The sequence below is a fragment of the Dermacentor albipictus genome, chromosome 1 (genome assembly GCF_038994185.2).
Source record: "Dermacentor albipictus isolate Rhodes 1998 colony chromosome 1, USDA_Dalb.pri_finalv2, whole genome shotgun sequence".
NCBI classification, from domain to species: domain Eukaryota; kingdom Metazoa; phylum Arthropoda; class Arachnida; order Ixodida; family Ixodidae; genus Dermacentor; species Dermacentor albipictus.
In genome coordinates, this window is record NC_091821.1 from 174097379 (window position 1) to 174114029 (window position 16651).

Sequence of the window (16651 nt, forward strand, 5' to 3'; positions counted from 1 at the left end):
CTTTAGTGGAGCAATTCATTCGTCCACCATTCCACAGCCGCAATCAAGCTATTTCATACATTCACTAGATTGAAATACATTCACACGTAAAGAGAGCATTTTAAAATCAAGAAAAAAGAACACTTAAAATTCTTGTCTACACAGAATTACGAATAGTCAACGTACCACCTCTAAATATTGTGCGAGTCAACTAAGCCTCCCAGAAACTTTACCATTGGTGTATAGCCGCCATCTGCTACACGAGAAAACATTGACGTACGAATGTTCCTGTCATCATCGATACAAGACTTTATATATATATATATATATATATATATATATATATATATATATATATATATATATATATATATATATATATATATATATATATATATATGTGTGTGTGTGTGTGTGTGTGTGTGTGTGTGTGTGTGTGTGTGTGTGTGTGTGTGTGTGTGTGTGTGTGTGTGTGTGTGTGTGTGTGTGTGTGTGCTGTGACCCTCTCAATTTGGAAGCAAACAGCGCTAAAAACGGCACAAAACAAGAGATTGCTTTACCAAACAGGTCACAAGATACTAAGCGGACTACCAACTGAAAGGTTAATTTCGAGGAAAAGCTCTCTTATAAACCTTAGAAGGGCAAGAGAGGGGAAGAAAACCGAGATTAAAGAAAAAATTAAACGCAAAGATGACAGCGCTATAATCTGAACGCCTGCCTCAACCGCAAAGGTAAGGGATATCTCTACCGATGCACCTGCACAGACGAAGCGCTGACAAATGACAACGCGCAGTGATGTCGAGGAGTTCCAGTTCGTGTTGCGACTACGGGTTGCGCAACTACGGCTGACCACGCCTGCTGCCGTGCCGAGGCCAAGCTGAGGAAATAGGTAACGAAGAACGAAGAAGGGAACTTTAATGCGATATACGGCTATTTACATGCTGGAATTTCACTGGTCAAAACCTCGCGAAAGCTCTCTGGGCCCAGCGCGACTGCGCGAAGTTCAGAAAGTTTCGGCGCATGTTCTCACGCGGTGGTGCAGGACCGGCCATTCGGAGCGTCGCGCGCTCCACACGTGACAGTGAGGTTCCTGATTCGTCGGTGCGTTCTCGGACGAAGTGGCGTGATCTGTGAGTGCCACGAAGCCGGCTCCAAAGAAGGACCGCTACAGCGCAAGGTTTTGCGCAGAAACCCTGATCTCAGGCGGATGCACAAGTGAGGCTTTCCGGGGAAAAACTGCCAGCCTGTGGGACGGCCGTCATCGGCAGGACCGCCGCCGGCCGCATTGGCCTGTCGCGAAGCGTCTGCGGGCCGAATTCGGACCGCAGGCCCGTAATTCGCATACCCCTGCATTAGACCATGGTCTAACCGGCCACCCAAGTTATCGGGAAAACGGTTAGAGACAAACATAGTATCATCCCGGAAAGTGTGTAATATAAGAATGCAAATCGCATTGTATCGGTGTCAATACTGGCTCGCTTTCCCCCTTACGTCGCCACCAGTCACCTAGTGAGGGACACTAGTTGGTGAAGTTTCGCAGGCACGAATTGCAAGCTTCGTGACTTCTACAAGGCCTGCACAGTCGCCACGCAACTTATTGGACGTTTTGGTCGAAGGAACTGCCGCAATTGCGCTTATTGACACTGGGGCTGCAGTTTTTGTTATCGACGAAAAGCTTTGCCGTAACCTCCGCAAGGTCACAACGCCGTTGTCTGGTATGCTTCTACGCACTGCGACTGCGCAGAATATAGCCCCGCTTGCTCAATGTACTGCAAGGGTGGTCGTCGGCGGCATTGTCTATGTTGTTGAATTTTTCGTGTTGTCGTCATGTTCACATGACGTCATTCTCGGTTGGGACTTCTTGTCTCACCATCGTGCCATCATCGATTGTGCCCTGCCGAAGTGGCACTTTTCTCGCTTGCCGATGCCCAGCTGCCAGACCGTTCTGAAGAAAAAGCCTCCAAGCTCACCGTTGTGTCCGATACGGACATACCACCCGAAATGTGTGTGCTTGTGCCCGTCTCTTGCTCTACCGCGCCGAACGCTACAGTACTTTTTACACCGTCGCCTATTTTTCTACGTCGCAAGGTCCTACCTCTCCCGTTTGCCGTGCTCATCTACACTACACACTTCTTTTTGGCAATTGGAGCAAACAAATGAAGCAATTCTCAGCTTTGCTTCTTCGTTTGCTGTTATACGAAGAAATTAGTTTTTTTCGTCCAGATGCAATCACAGCGTTGTTCCGCGCTGCGTGATAAAAACATAATTGAACACTTATGTGGGGAAAAAAATTAAGAAAGGCGTGGTCTGCGCGACGCAGCAATGAGCACAAGGCACAGACTCTCGAAACGAACTTACAGAAAGTATTAAAAAAAACAAGGGCAGGAGCTCAAACCAATAAACGAGAAGGCGTTGTTACAAATTGGAAGCGATATCAGATAATAAATGCGTGTAACCGGACGCAAGCTTCACAGAATGAAGCTTACGCATCCCTACACCAGTTCCTTGTTTATGGCGTGACATGCCTTCCAACTTCATTCGAGAAGCGTCCGCTGAGGAGTCATCGCGCCCGGATTTGCCCACGGCGACTAATTGCTAATGCAGACTCTAGGAGCACCGATAAAGGTGGTCAAGCGGACTCGCTGGACCTCCTTGGAACTGGTGCCCGCCGCGATTATATCAAAGCGTCTAACACGCTGTGGAAGGTCAGGATACATTGGTCTTCCTCGCGAAAATATCAGCCGAAGGAGGTCAAAACCGCTTCCGAAACGAGCGGCATCGACGCCGGCGATATAGCCTTGAATCGTCGTCGCGTAATGCAGCAGGCCGTAGGTCCCACCGGAAAAGTTTATTTTTCGCCTCACTATATTTTTTTTGCAGAAAAAAAAAATGTCTAGACTGGCCCCGCACGCTAAGAAGGATGAATGAATTTGTATGGCTATCACGGAAGAGATGTACACACGTGCTTAAGAAGCTCAATATTGACAAGGGAAGTATTGGTTCCAGGAATAAAACAAGAACGAAGTAATGGAGCCTGATAATTTGTAGTGATTTTCTCTTCAGTGCAGAACGGCGGGCGTACAGTTGCCGTAAAGGTAATGTATATGCAACAGCGAAAAACCATACAGATATATATATATATATATATATATATATATATATATATATATATATATATATATATATATATATATTAGCCTCCGAAACATTATTCAAGGAAGTGGAAAGTCGATACAAGCTTGAGATAAACTAAGGTAAAGTGTTGTCATGGATTGACATGTGCGTTCGGTGTTCCCTATTTACGAAATCTGACGAGCTCGGCGTATGCAGCGGCGAATACTGACACAGATTATACGCGCGTGCCCTTTGTACTAATTAAGCAGGCCGGCGGAGTGCATGAAAGCGAAGGTCGGCTGCAGCGAGACTGGCCCGCGACAGGGCGTTAGACCTGGTGTAGGTGTCTGGCATGTGGCTCTTATCGCGTGATGGTGCAAATGCACGCTGCTGGCCGAGCGTCGCCGACCTTGTTCATCCATCGCAAGCTTGAGAGCAGCACAATAACAGTGCGCAAGCGCCCCGTCACGTGGTATTTTTTTTTTTCATATTTCGCGGGCTTTCTTTGGAACGCTGTAAAAAGGACCACGTGAGCTATATCGTGTTGGAAACAATTCATTAAGAGGTTTTTCAAGGTGCTCTACAACTTTGCGTATCACACTTGGGGTCTGGAGCAAACGCATACAAAGTTGATTAATTAAGCATAGCTAATCCGTTAGATCAGCAAAAAAAAATTGCCTGAGTAACTCTAGGTCAGTGCCAACATTATGTATTCGGTTCAACTCACGTCCAAAGTACCTTTCATTAGTAAAACTTTGGTTCAAGTTATGTGGGACAACCTGTATAATTGAAATAGAGTGGGAGAAAGCGAGGGGAGCAGTCTGGTCTATGCCACCAGAAGGGTCACAACGCCTGCTTACTATTCAGGAAGAAAGGAAGCAAGGAGGAAACAAAGAACGAGATGACAGATTAAAACGAATAAACTAAAACAAGGGCGAAGAATGGAGCATGGTAGTATAAGGAAAAGAAAAAAATCACTGCAGGTGGCGCTAATAAAAGAATTTTAAAATATGGAAGAAATAATGTCCGAGGTCTTGTCACTCGCAAACGAATACAAAAAGACTGCTAATGACTGTAAGCCAAGTCAATATCTTTTAGAACAGCAAGAAGGGTGCGTTGAGCCTGCATATCACGCTCAGACGCACAGCCTCTTGGGTACAGGCATTCATTCATCGAGAGTGCGCGATTGACGCTGGCCAAGAAGGCCATAGTCTCTCAGTAGCGACGTGCACTGCTCAAGGAAAACAAGATATTCCAATATCAGGTACTCACGTATCTCGCAGAAGCCACCATAAGCACACGACGGACTGTCCACACGTCCTCGTCGTTCTAAATGTTCACACACCGGGACACAGCCAACCCTTAGCTTGAGTATACTGGGCCTCAGAGCAACGAGCCACGCCTCGACCGCAAATATGTCGCGGAAGCGTTCCAGTTGCGGCACACTGGTCTGGCCGCTCCTGAATGAGCATGCAGCAACGAATCAGGTCTACTCATTATTTCTAGGCCATCACATTTGTTGTGAGCACAAGTGGAAACCAGGAGATAAGCCTCTTCATTTCCGGTGATTGTTGGGCGCGGAGGTATAGACTGGCCAACGAGGGATAACCCATGAGTTGTAATTTTATTGGCTGAGTCATGTAATGCTACGCGCACCAAGTGGCTTCATGTGCAACAGGAAATTATACAAAGGAAATCCCGGGGCGAAAATAAACTATTTTTCATTGAATGGTTGAAATAATTCGGGTACGATGGGATACGTTCACAGGGAAGGGGGAGATAAAGGGGGGAATAAAATGAAGAAAAAGCGTGTTGAGGCTGAACACACAGCCTATTCACACGTGGTGCTTTACCAAAAGAGCCACGGCGATGGCTGTTGCTTCATCCACACTCCGGTATATTTACGGACGTGTATTTATAACCTGTGTTGCCAGTGCCACTCGCGGATATGGTGACGGAAGTGAAACACCCGTTAAATAACATGCGCCAAGTAGCAATATGATCTTAGGAGCCGGCAACTGGCCAACTGTGCTAACGCATCAGGGTCACCTGTGTCGAGACTTCCACAATACAATGATCGAGAAGCGTCGAGCGAAACGAAGGGATAACTCTTCAGTAATAGCCGCATGAATTCAAATGAAATTAAGGCACGAAAATCACTGGGGAAAATACTGTTTATTTCATTGAAATTACAGGGGTTCTTTACTTTTACAGCGAGCAGCTGTTACTACCGCACTCGGTGGCAAAGCTGTCCAGCTGCGTCCCGTCCAGGCCGGATGTCTGCAGGAAAAGAAAATCGTCATTATGTCGTGATGACGATAAAATGCAAAAAAATTGACAATCAAAATGCAGCAGACCCAACAAGTTAGAACCTATATGCAGATACGCTTTGTGTGAGCGTATTCAGAGCCGAAATAGGTGTACACGCGCACAGACATACACGCACGCAAACGCGGGTGTACACAGATTATACCAAACCTGTTGTTAAGCGGCGTTGCTGACTGCTAGCGAATACGACGGACTCCTTGAACGCATCATAATTTCAGAGGCAGCATGCGCATACGTACGCAGCGCAATTGGAATCCATTCCATCCGCAAGAATCGTTTACTTCCCCACTACCATGCAGCCGCGCATGCGCAAAGGCGACCTTTCTTGTTCTTTTTTTTCTTTCCCTTGCACTTCCGGCAGCGCCGTTGCCACGGATGCGTGGAGGCGAGCGGCGTCTGGTGGTACTGCTAGAAACCCAGCGGCGCGCGTGCTCCGCTGTGATTGGTTGCCAGGTTCGGCAAGGGATCAGCCAGGCCGCAGCTCCCACGGTCACCAAACGCGGCAAGGTTCGCAAAGAAAAGCTTCGCTTTTAAAAGTCACCGTCACATCCATTCCCAGCTGAAAATTGATGCTTCGGCCAAATGTGCCATGCTATACGTTTTCCTAATAACACATGGGAAGCAAACGCAGATTTAAGCAAAGCTCTATCCAGAGTTCGAGCTAATGTTCAAGCAAGCGCACGTATACAACAAAGGCATTCACTCCGGCGGTAGCTCTGCGTCACATACCTACTACAAACAGTTTAACAGAAATACGTCCTTGTAGACCCGTCTGAATGTCGGCAGCACAGCCGACATTCCGCATTTGACTTCGCCATCACGCCCACAAAGTGAACAAACCATAATGACTACTGCCAGGTTTCTTAAAATGCAGAAAACAAATCGAGTATGGCATAATGTCAATATATATTAAAAACGCGCTTTGCAAGACACTCCAAAATAATATACCGCATCTCTGCAATCAATAAAAAGAAATTGTCTGTGGTCTCAGCTGGAGGACGTAGAAGTAAATTCGGTGGTTTTGCGTGCCAAGACCAATATCTGATTATGAGGCACGCCGGATTAGGGGACTCCGTAATAATTTCGGCCCCCTGTGGTTCTTTTATGTGCACCCAATGGACGGAACACGGGTGTTTTCGCGCCCACCGAAATGCGGCCGCCGGGGAGGGGATTCGATCCCGCGACCTCGTGCACAGCAGCGCAACACCATTGCCGCTAAGCCACCGCGGCGGGTTGGTGGACGTAGGCGACAGTTTGTTGACTATGACACGCAAGAATCTCTTACCTTGAACCCTGCTCTAAGGGAAGGGTTGCTGAGTGTAAAGTAAAAAAAGATAGCACCAAAGAAAAAAAAAAAACGCTTTCACCCCATCAGAGAGAAGACCATACTTTTCGGCGGAGTCGTCCTTGCACATCCTCATAATTACATTCAAAATAAGGGGCTCGATATAGGGAAAATATAAACCAGCAGTTTTCTAGTATTGCAGAGCATTCTTTAATTGCGCAATAGTGAACACATATTTCGGGCTGAAATTTACGAGGACGTTTAGAAAAAAGAAAGTGCCGATGATTCCTCTGATGTAATTGGAATGTCTTACCAGTGTCTCATTAAAGCCACATGGCATAGCTTTGTTCAGAAGATAATAACTAGATGCATTGCAACATTTTGCAAAGTAAAAAACGTTCCTGCATTATAGAAAACAAGTAATCAAAAAAGAAGCTGTCTTACAGAAAGATGCAGCCAATCTAAAGCCGTTATGGTCGATGGGAAGGGAGAAGTCTCGTCGCATAGCCTACCGTGAGTTTGAGCTGCAAATTAAAGGAGCGAAAAATATGGCGCAGGACTTGTAGACGAACCAGAGAGCAGCGCAATTAACACTTGGGGTGCATAAATCAGACAGACTCAACAGACATTACATACTTAATTGCGATCAAATATCAACGTCTACCGCCCTTGCGAGTTCGCGTTCTGTTTTACTTTTCAAAGTTTTGCTGACCAGTGGGGGCTGCTGCTGTAGTCCTGAGAGAGAGGCACTGCCATGTGCCGCAAATAGTAATTCCAATGGATTACTGCGTAATGAGAAGGCATCGTACATCACTCCCCTAATTAAAAACTAAAACTTTTCTAAGAATAAATACTTGCGTTAGAAACTGCACAAGACTTCTCCGTAACTGCATAGTTGCACTTTACAGTCTTGTTATCAATACAAAGATAGGCCAAATTATCTGCATAAGAAAAGTATAGAGCTCACTGAATAACAAAGGGAAGCCACTAAACCTGTGTTCCTGAAAGGTGTACGCCCGCAAAGGGGTTTCAAATACAAAAAAAAAACCACTTAAAAGTAGAGACAATGAAGACTTGCCGTTCGGATGGCATAAGATGGATACACTAAGAGCGAGATGCATCGACTGCGAAGTTGGACAAGAAATTCGCATAGCGAATCCTGATGTCTTCGAGAACCTGGCGTCTAATATTTATGTGCTGCAGCACAAGGCGATATGAACGAGTGACTTAACCCTGTAAAATTCATTAGCTAAATCAGCCAACACCATTGATACTTTCCAAAGACCTTCTTGCACTCCCTCTAGCTCAGTTAAATAACACAATGTGAATATTAGTATTACTAGTACGGCCTATAATAGCACAAGTATGTGGATCCTTGTTGGCAGAAGTTGTTGACCACTGATGCAATTGATTGCTGAAGGCAGTCAAGCTAAACTTCTTGCTGAAATTTTCTAATACAGACTACAACTAAAATTTAAAGATATATCCTTCCATTTTTTTGAAGATTAACTCATCATTGCTTGCCAGGATGAGAACAGTGTGCCCTTTATAGAGTTTCGGAGGGTTTGAAAGTGAAGAATGTCAGAGATATCATTGAGCTTAGCTGTTACCTACAGAGCTCCACAAACTTGTCGCCTTGCCTGGAAATGGGTGAGAAGAGAGAGTGTCGCCAAAAGTCAGGATAGTTTCTCTTGTTCCTGGATGCGTGGGAAGAAAAATGGATGAAAGATTGGGCGACGCAAAATGACCGCAAGTACACGCGACATTCAATAACTATCATCATCGTGGCTGGAGGGCCTGTGGCGCACCACGAATTACAGGAATACCTTGAATTTCAAAATTGTCTGGATTGCGCAGTGAGTTTGCGTAGGGAGACACTGGGACTCTTTGAAGACACTCATTCAAGAATTCAGCTTGAAGAACTCACCAATGCGGCGCATCGAAAAAAAAGAACTCTTCGTATAAAGAAAAACAAGAAATTTTGTCCAACGCAATAAAATTTAAGGGGTCAGAGTTCAGAGTGTGATCAGGATTATGCGCCAGCTACTCAGGAAGTGCGAAAGCGATTATGGGAATACGGTAAGGCGCACAAAGACTAGAAAACAAAAGTTAAACTGAATTTTGATAGGCTTACTCTTGGTGAAAAAAAACCTACGTATGTGATGACGAAAAGAAGGTAGTTGCCCCACTACAAAGAAAAGAATGATGCTTGCCTGAAAAAAAAACTAACATGGCACAACCTGGTCGCCGTTTTAATAGACGGTAGAAGTGTAACGAATAAGACGGAAGAACTGGCAGGAGAAATAGAGTCGGTGAGAGCTGACGTAGTTATTGGCACGGAATCGTAACCGTGATATCGGCGATCGGGAGGTGTTTCCGAGCGCATTTGTCGCGTATCGTAGAGGTAGGCCGAGCCATGCGGGCGGTGTATTTTTACTTGTGCGAAGTTTCCTGAAATCTGCCGCCTCAGACATCCAGTGTGAGGTCGAATCTGTTTGGTGCAGAGTTACCCTAGATGATAATTCCTCGTTCACCGTAGGTGCATTTCACCGACCACCGAACTCCGACTACAATACACTTCAATCGCTGAATGAAATTATCTCGGAAGTTTCAAGCAGACCTTTCATTCTTGCTGGTGATGTTAACTTGCAGACTTAGAATGGCGTGATGGAATATGTGTAAGCAGCACTGGGTGCCGTGTAAACATAGAAATGAAAAATATAATTCACAATTTTGGTCTTATTCAGTTTGTTAGTAGCCCAACTAGAAATAATAACGTTCTACAACTCGTCTTCTCAAATTCCCCCAGTTTGGTGAAAAATGTCAGTGTTGTTCCAGGTATCAGTGACCACATGGCAGTTGTTGCAGACGTTAAAAAAGAGAGTAGAAGAACCTTAAGTTGTGCAATAAGAAAGGTTTTTCTATTCAGCAAGGGTGACTACTCAAGCATAGCTCAAAAGCTAGAAGATTATTTGCCCGTGTTTGAGTGTCTTGCTGAAAACGATAGTGTAAACGATTTATGGTTTAAGTTTAAGGATAAGGTGTTAGCCCTTGTGGATAAGCATATACCTGCGATACAAGCAGGCAAGATTATTAATGCAAGAAGCCATGGATGACGCCAGGTACTTTGAGAGAAAGCAAGAAAAGGCGACATGTTTTCCGTAAATGCTTGTAATTCTTTCGCGTGCTCTCTGCTTCCAGTTAATTGACGGAGCAATGTAAGCAAGTGTGGGGAAACCAAAAGAGAGGTATTTCGAGGGGCTCAATAATAAAATGAAAACAAATCCCAAGTCGCTCTGGCATTATATCAAGGAGTGCGGATCTGATAATGTTGGAGTCAGTGAACTGAATTTTAATGATACGGTTATAGTCGATGAGGAAGCTAAAGCCACATGTTTAAATACGCATTTTCAATCCGTGTTTTTACCCAAGCATGACGCTCCTTCCGAACCACACCCAAGCACGTTTCCACTGGTGCCGCTGGTGGAACTGAGTGTTCGCGGTATACGTTCTCTTCTTTAAGGCCAAGACGAATCCAAAGCAGTTGGTCCTGATGGTATCTCTCCTCGTGTACTGAAGCGATGTGCTGCGCCAATTTCGCTTTACCTTTACATAATTTACACTAAGTCCCTTTTAACGGGCACTTTACCCGATGATTGGAAAATTTCCCATGTTGTTCCTGTTCATAAGGGTGGCTCAGAAAAGGATGTAACAAATTACCGGCCCATTTCATTAACATCGATATCATGTAAGCTTTTTGAACATATCCCTATTTAAGCACATATTGGCCCATGTTACAGATAATAATGTGCTGATAAATGAGCAGCATGGTTTTCGGAAGGGCTATTCTTCTGCCACGCCACTTGTAGAGTTCTTTCATGAGCTGGTAGGGTAGCCAACCGGACGTTATTCTGGTTAACCTCCATGCCTTCTACTTTTCTCTTCCCTCCTCCTTCATGAGCTGCCTTCCAACTTTGACGAGGGTGGGCAAACAGATTTTGTGTTTTTAGATTTTCGAAAGACCTTCGAGACCATATCGCACTCCCTTCTCCTCGTCAAACTGCATATTCTAAATTCTGACCAGAATGAACTAACTTGGATAACCAACTACTTGTTCGACAGGCATCAATGCGTGCTTTTAAATCGGAGGTGTTCATCCTATGTTGGCGTCTCATCAGGCGGGCCACAAGGTTCCGTTCCTTGGACCGCTCTTATTTTTGTTAATGATATTTCTGCACGTATTTCGTCGCGCAAACGTTTATTTGCCGACGATCGTCTTTTATATCGGCAGATTAGGAACGCAAGTGACAGCGTTTCTTTGCAGGACGATTTGGATCGTATTGCAAGGTGGTGCCAGAAGTGGCAAATGAAGTTGATCGAAAAAAGGTGTGCACATGCGTGTTTCAAAAAAAAAGAAACAAATAGAAACAGCATACACCATAAATACATATGTGATTACTACCGAACCACCATGCAAATATCTTGGTGTTGTTTTATCGCATGATTGCTCATAGAATGCCAATATTGATTATTTTGTTGGGAAAGCAGCAAGGGCTCTTAACTTTATCCAGCAGAACCTGAGATGGGCATCCCAGAATTTAAAGAACACAGCCTACCTCAAATGTATTAGGCCGATTTTGGAGTACGCATGCTCTGTATGGGACGCGATGCAGTACAGGTCTATAGATAAACTTGAAAAAAATTCAGAATAGAGCTGCGTGGTTTGTTTTAGGCCGGTACAAGCGGACAGACAGCTGTACCGCTATGAAAACGAAATTGGGTTGAGAATCGCTTTCTTTGAGCAGAAAGAAACTGCGGTTGAAGTTTTTCTTTTGTATTTTTCATGGTAACACTGGAAGCGCTTGTAATAACTACTTTGATGAACCCTATTTTATAACCAGTCGAAATGACCACCGACGCAAAATGAAAGAGTACCGTGCAAGGACAACTATATATATTTCACAATTCCTTCTTTGTGATGACTATCAGAGATTGGAACCGGCTGCAAGAGACGCAAGTGTGCTGTATGGATGAAGAAGTGTTTTATTTAAGTCTGTAACCCCCCTGCTGTAACGCCTTTTTGGCAAAGCGGGGCACACATTGAATAAAGAATAAAGAACTTTGATAAACTAAATGTATATACCGCAGTAGAATACAAAGTTGAGCGAGTCGATGAGCAATCATCGCGTAAATAACAGTGCACAACATAGGACATGGAGAGGGGACATGAATACAGCGTTGTGTACATGTACCTTGTCTGTTCTCCCTTTGTTCGCGCTTTTCATTACATGAAGGTATATATGTGCACACGTACGTTAAAAAAAAAGCATGCAAATACAAACATACAAATGGGAAGATGCAAGAATGTACTGTTGGGCGAGTTGGTTAAACATAGGGCCATGTTCAACGAAGAAACAGTACAAACGAAGAGGCTTGAAAAGGTGGAGCGCTGGGGTGCATATGTTGTAATCATAGCACAAAATAAGGACTTCACAAACTACACAATTCCTGGGTGCTCATGAGTACAACATGTACAGGGAGGACGGTGAGATTCGTAAAGAGGTGTCTTTGTGCATAAACGATGAAGGATTCACTTGTTTAGGAAATGAGTTTCAATTGTAGCGCTAGAGCGACTACCAGGAGGTTTCTCTTTAGGTAATAAGTCTGTAATTCCATCCAGACCTTACACATATATGCCAGGACAGGTAAGCGGTAAGGGAACGGATCCGCATGTCCGATGGCGACTTCAGTACCAATGGTATCTTAAATTTCCGTTCCTGAAAAATACTCAAGCAGCCCTAAGATGTGCCTCCATTGTTGACGTCACAACTAGGCGTGGCCAGTACGCTCCGTAACATATGTGTTTGAATCATATTGACAGCAGAGCGATAATGTTTAGTAAAAAATTTGTGCAGATCCAACACACATCTTGGAATCTGTGTGATACTTTCGTTAATCGGTTAATCAAATGCAATAAGCTGGTTGCTTCGGTTCCGAAGCTCCAGAGCTCATCTTAGCTATTCGAGCATGATGTCGGATGAAATAGCAGAAAAAAAATGAAGAAATGACAGTAACACACGCACCCGTACAAGCACGCGCGCAAGTACGAACACTTGCCAAAACTTGAGCCAATTTACTTGACTTGATGGTAGATGCTATGCGGAGCAATGGCAGCGTCTTCCCAACGTGGCCGCTACGAGTCTGGCGTCACGTGGAATTTAGCAATGATGTTCAATGCTTCTGAACTACTCGTGATGGTGCGCATATCGACGCCAACGAGACCTTTATAACAGCGGGTGATAACTGAGCATTGCTAGCGAACGAAACGACAAAAGTTTCGCTCAGCGAGAATTTATTAAAGTGAGTTTCCTTTGTACGCAAGAACTGAATTCGATTTCCGGGTGTTCTTTCCCAATGTCGTTTGCCTATAGAGAATGGAACAATTACTGCTCAGTGGTGTGCGACGTCATAATCTGCGTGCCACGGGCACAGGACGCATGCGGAAAGCATGGGCCATGTGTGTGTCAGAAGCGCAACGATAGTTTTCGAAAGTTTCGACAGTACGAAAATTTCGCAGAAACAAGACGGACCCCGGGCAAGTCGCAACTGAATAGCCCGGTACGAAGGACAGACGAGGAGAATTCAAGCAAATAATAAAAACGGCCCCGTTTATAAAATATCAGCGTATACGGGAAATACAGAAGTGGGCTAGCATGACGCAACAAGGATGCAACCGTGTTCAGTGACGAGCGTGAAACTCGAGCGTTCGGGTCACCATCGGTGCTTTGTGGGGAACGTGATGCGTGTCCCAATTGCAACGCGACCGGGAATCCCGCCGCAGCTGCAGCCGTGACCTTGTACGACCTCGCGCGGACAAAAGCGAAAGCGAAATCGAAGGTTGCGCTTTCGGCATGATTAAAATTCAAGAGATACAAGCGATTCTGAATCCGGGATAATGTTCTAACAGGTCGTAAACAACAAAGGCTGAGATTGCATGTGCGGTGTCGGTGATCACTCGAATATTCAATCAGTTCAATTTCCACTTAGAAGATCTCCGTTTAAGGAAATTTCCACATACATGACACACACATATAGAGAGAGAGAGAAAACAAGGGTAGGAAAGGCAGGGAGGTCAACCAGAACAGCATCCGGTTTGCTACCCTACACTGGGGGAGGGGAAAGGGGAATAGAAAGCGGAAGAAAGGGAGAGAGTAAACACTGAGTTCGTGTGGGAGGGACACCAAAAACAAGGACACTATAGACGGTCTGTTAAGCCCGTGCACTTCAAGTACTGCACTAGTGCACGAATCGCTTTTCGAGCCAGCGAAGGGTGTGGCCACGGTCCGAGTATCTTTGACTCGGTGAAAGGTCTCGAGTCCAGTCTGTGTAAAGTTGCCCGCAGAGAGAGGCGTTGGACATCGTAGCGAGGGCAGGTACACAATAGGTGCTCGATGGTCTCGTCGCACCCACAGGAGTCGCACATCGGGCTCTCGGCCATTCCCATACGGTAGGAATATGCGTTCGTAAACGCCACTCCCAGCCACAAGCGACACAACAAGGTTGCTTCGCCGCGGGAAAGGCTAGATGGCGGTTGTAGCCGTAGCGTGGGGTCCAGTTTACGTAATCTGCAATTGAAGCCACTTGAAATCCAGAGGTCTTGGGACTTCTTGCGCGCAAGTCGGCGAAGTTCTCTGGCAGCGTCCGACCTCGCCAAAGGTGTTGGACGCGTCTTGGTATCCTCGTGGGCACACCGGGCAGCCTTGTCAGCTAGGTTGTTGCCGACGATGCCACAGTGAGCAGGGATCCACTGAAATATAATGTGGTGTCCTTTTTCCAGAGCATGATGGTGCAGTTCCCTGATTTCAGATGTCATTTGCTCGTAAGTTCTGGGACGTAATGCGGACTTGATGCTGTGAAGGGCTGCCTTAGAGTCACAAAATACGACCCATTTCTCTGTTGGCTCTTCGGTGATGTACATCATAGCGGCATGGAGAGCTGCAAGTTCTGCCGATGTAGATGTAGTCGTGTGCGACAATTTGAATTTAGCTGTAACGTTCTTGGCTGGAATGACGAATGCGGCAGTTGAGCTGGTAGGTGAGGTCGAACCATCAGTATATATATGTATGCGGTCATCATACATCTGGTGGATTAGTAGGAGCGTAAGTTGCTTCAGAGCCGGCGATGGATGATTGGACTTTTTTGTAAGGCCAGGAATAGAAAAATTCACTTGAGGTGGTCGTAGGCACCACAGGGGAGAGGAAGGCTTCGCCGCCGGTGTAAAAGATACCGGTATGTACTCTTGATGAGCGCTAATCACCCGAGAAAAGGTCGCTTGAGGTCTGTCTGCTGGTAGGGAGGCCAAATGATGGTCGGGGATCCTTGACAGATGGCGAATGTGCGCTCTGAGAGAGTCGACAGCTACATGAGTCTGGATTGTATGGTCTCCTGCGATGGCGATTGTTGCTGCGGTTGAAGTGCACCGAGGGAGCCCTAAACACGTGCGTAGGGCTTGACCTTGTATGCTCTCCAAGGCGCGAAAGTTCGTCTTGCATGCACTTGACAATACTGGTAGGCTGTAACGTAGGAGTCCGAGAAACAAAACCCTGTACAGTTGCAACATAGAATGGACTGGTGCACCCCAGTTTTTCCCGCATAGAAATTTGAAGACCTGAGCAATGGCGACGAGCTTCTTCTTCAGATAGGCGCAGTGAGGGCTCCACGAGAGGTTGCGGTCAATGATGACGCCCAGAAAGCGATGCGTCTTAACACAGGATATAGCTTGACCATCGATGGTAACAGGATACGATGACATTTGTTTCCGCGTGAAACCAAGTAATGCGCACTTTTCCGTAGACACACTGAGGCCTTGTTCTCGGAGGTAAGAAGCCGTCATGGTTGCCGCCCGCTGAAGCCTGGCTCTTAGCTGAGGGCGAGTCACCGCAGAGGCCCAGATGCAAATGTCGTCGGCGTATATTGAGACATGTACTGTCTGCGGTAGGGAATCCGCTAGTCCTACCAGGACGAGGTTGAACAAAATAGGGCTCAACACTCCACCCTGCGGCACACCACGGCAGATGTAATGGTCTGAAGTTGGGCCGTCTTCGGTCTGTAAGAAAAAACGCCTCTCAGTCAAATAGTCCCGAATCCATTGATACATCCGGCCACCAACTCCAACAGCCTCTAGTGAGTTTAGTATGGCCTCATGGGCGACGTTGTCGTATGCTCCTTTTATATCCAGAAAAAGTGCCGCAGAAAGGCGCTTGAGACTTTTTTGATTTTGGACCCATGTTATGATGTCAATGACGTTGTCGATGGACGTGCGACCTCGACGAAAGCCTGTCATGGCGTCCGGATAGATGTTGAATCGCTCGAGGTACCATTCCAATCGAGCAAGAATCATTCTTTCCATCACTTTGCCGACGCAGCTCGAAAGCGCAATCGGACGATAGGATGAGATCTCAAGCGGAGACTTTCCAGGTTTCAGAATGGGGATCAAGCGGCTCGATTTCCATTCTTTAGGAACTGCGCCATTCTGCCAAGACTCATTGTAGTACTTGAGCAGCTCATCACGTGCGTCATGTCCAAGGTGGCATAGGGCAGCATACGTGATGCCATCAGGTCCTGGTGACGAAGAACGCCTGCAGGTCGCCAACGCAGCATCGAGCTCTTCGAGGGAAAATAGCACGTTTATTTCTGGTACACGTGCCTCAGGGATGTCATTCAATGCTGCGTCAGTAATGATGGCCACGGACCCAGCAACCCGTGCACAGAACTCTTCAGCCACTTGAAGTTCCGAGCGGAGTTGGTAGAGGGCCAGAGCAGCGAAGGGCTTCCTTTGATGCGGAGATGAGCGAAGACCCCTAACCGTTCTCCATATGTGCGAGAGCGATTTTCGGGGATCAAGTGACTGACAGAATGTTTTCCATCGCTTATCTTCCAATTTAT

General features: G+C 46.0%; 1 long non-coding RNA gene across 2 annotated transcripts in view; it reads right to left on the reverse strand.

Moving 5' to 3' along the window:
* Nucleotides 1–5255: 5255 nt before the first annotated feature.
* The window catches only part of LOC135897781 (uncharacterized), a 245561-nt gene continuing 234165 nt past the window's right edge, over nt 5256–16651 (reverse strand). For both annotated transcript variants that reach the window (XR_011509935.1, XR_011509936.1), the window contains one exon: nt 5256–5373. This is a non-coding gene — a long non-coding RNA (uncharacterized lncRNA). The remainder of the gene's footprint in view (nt 5374–16651) is intronic.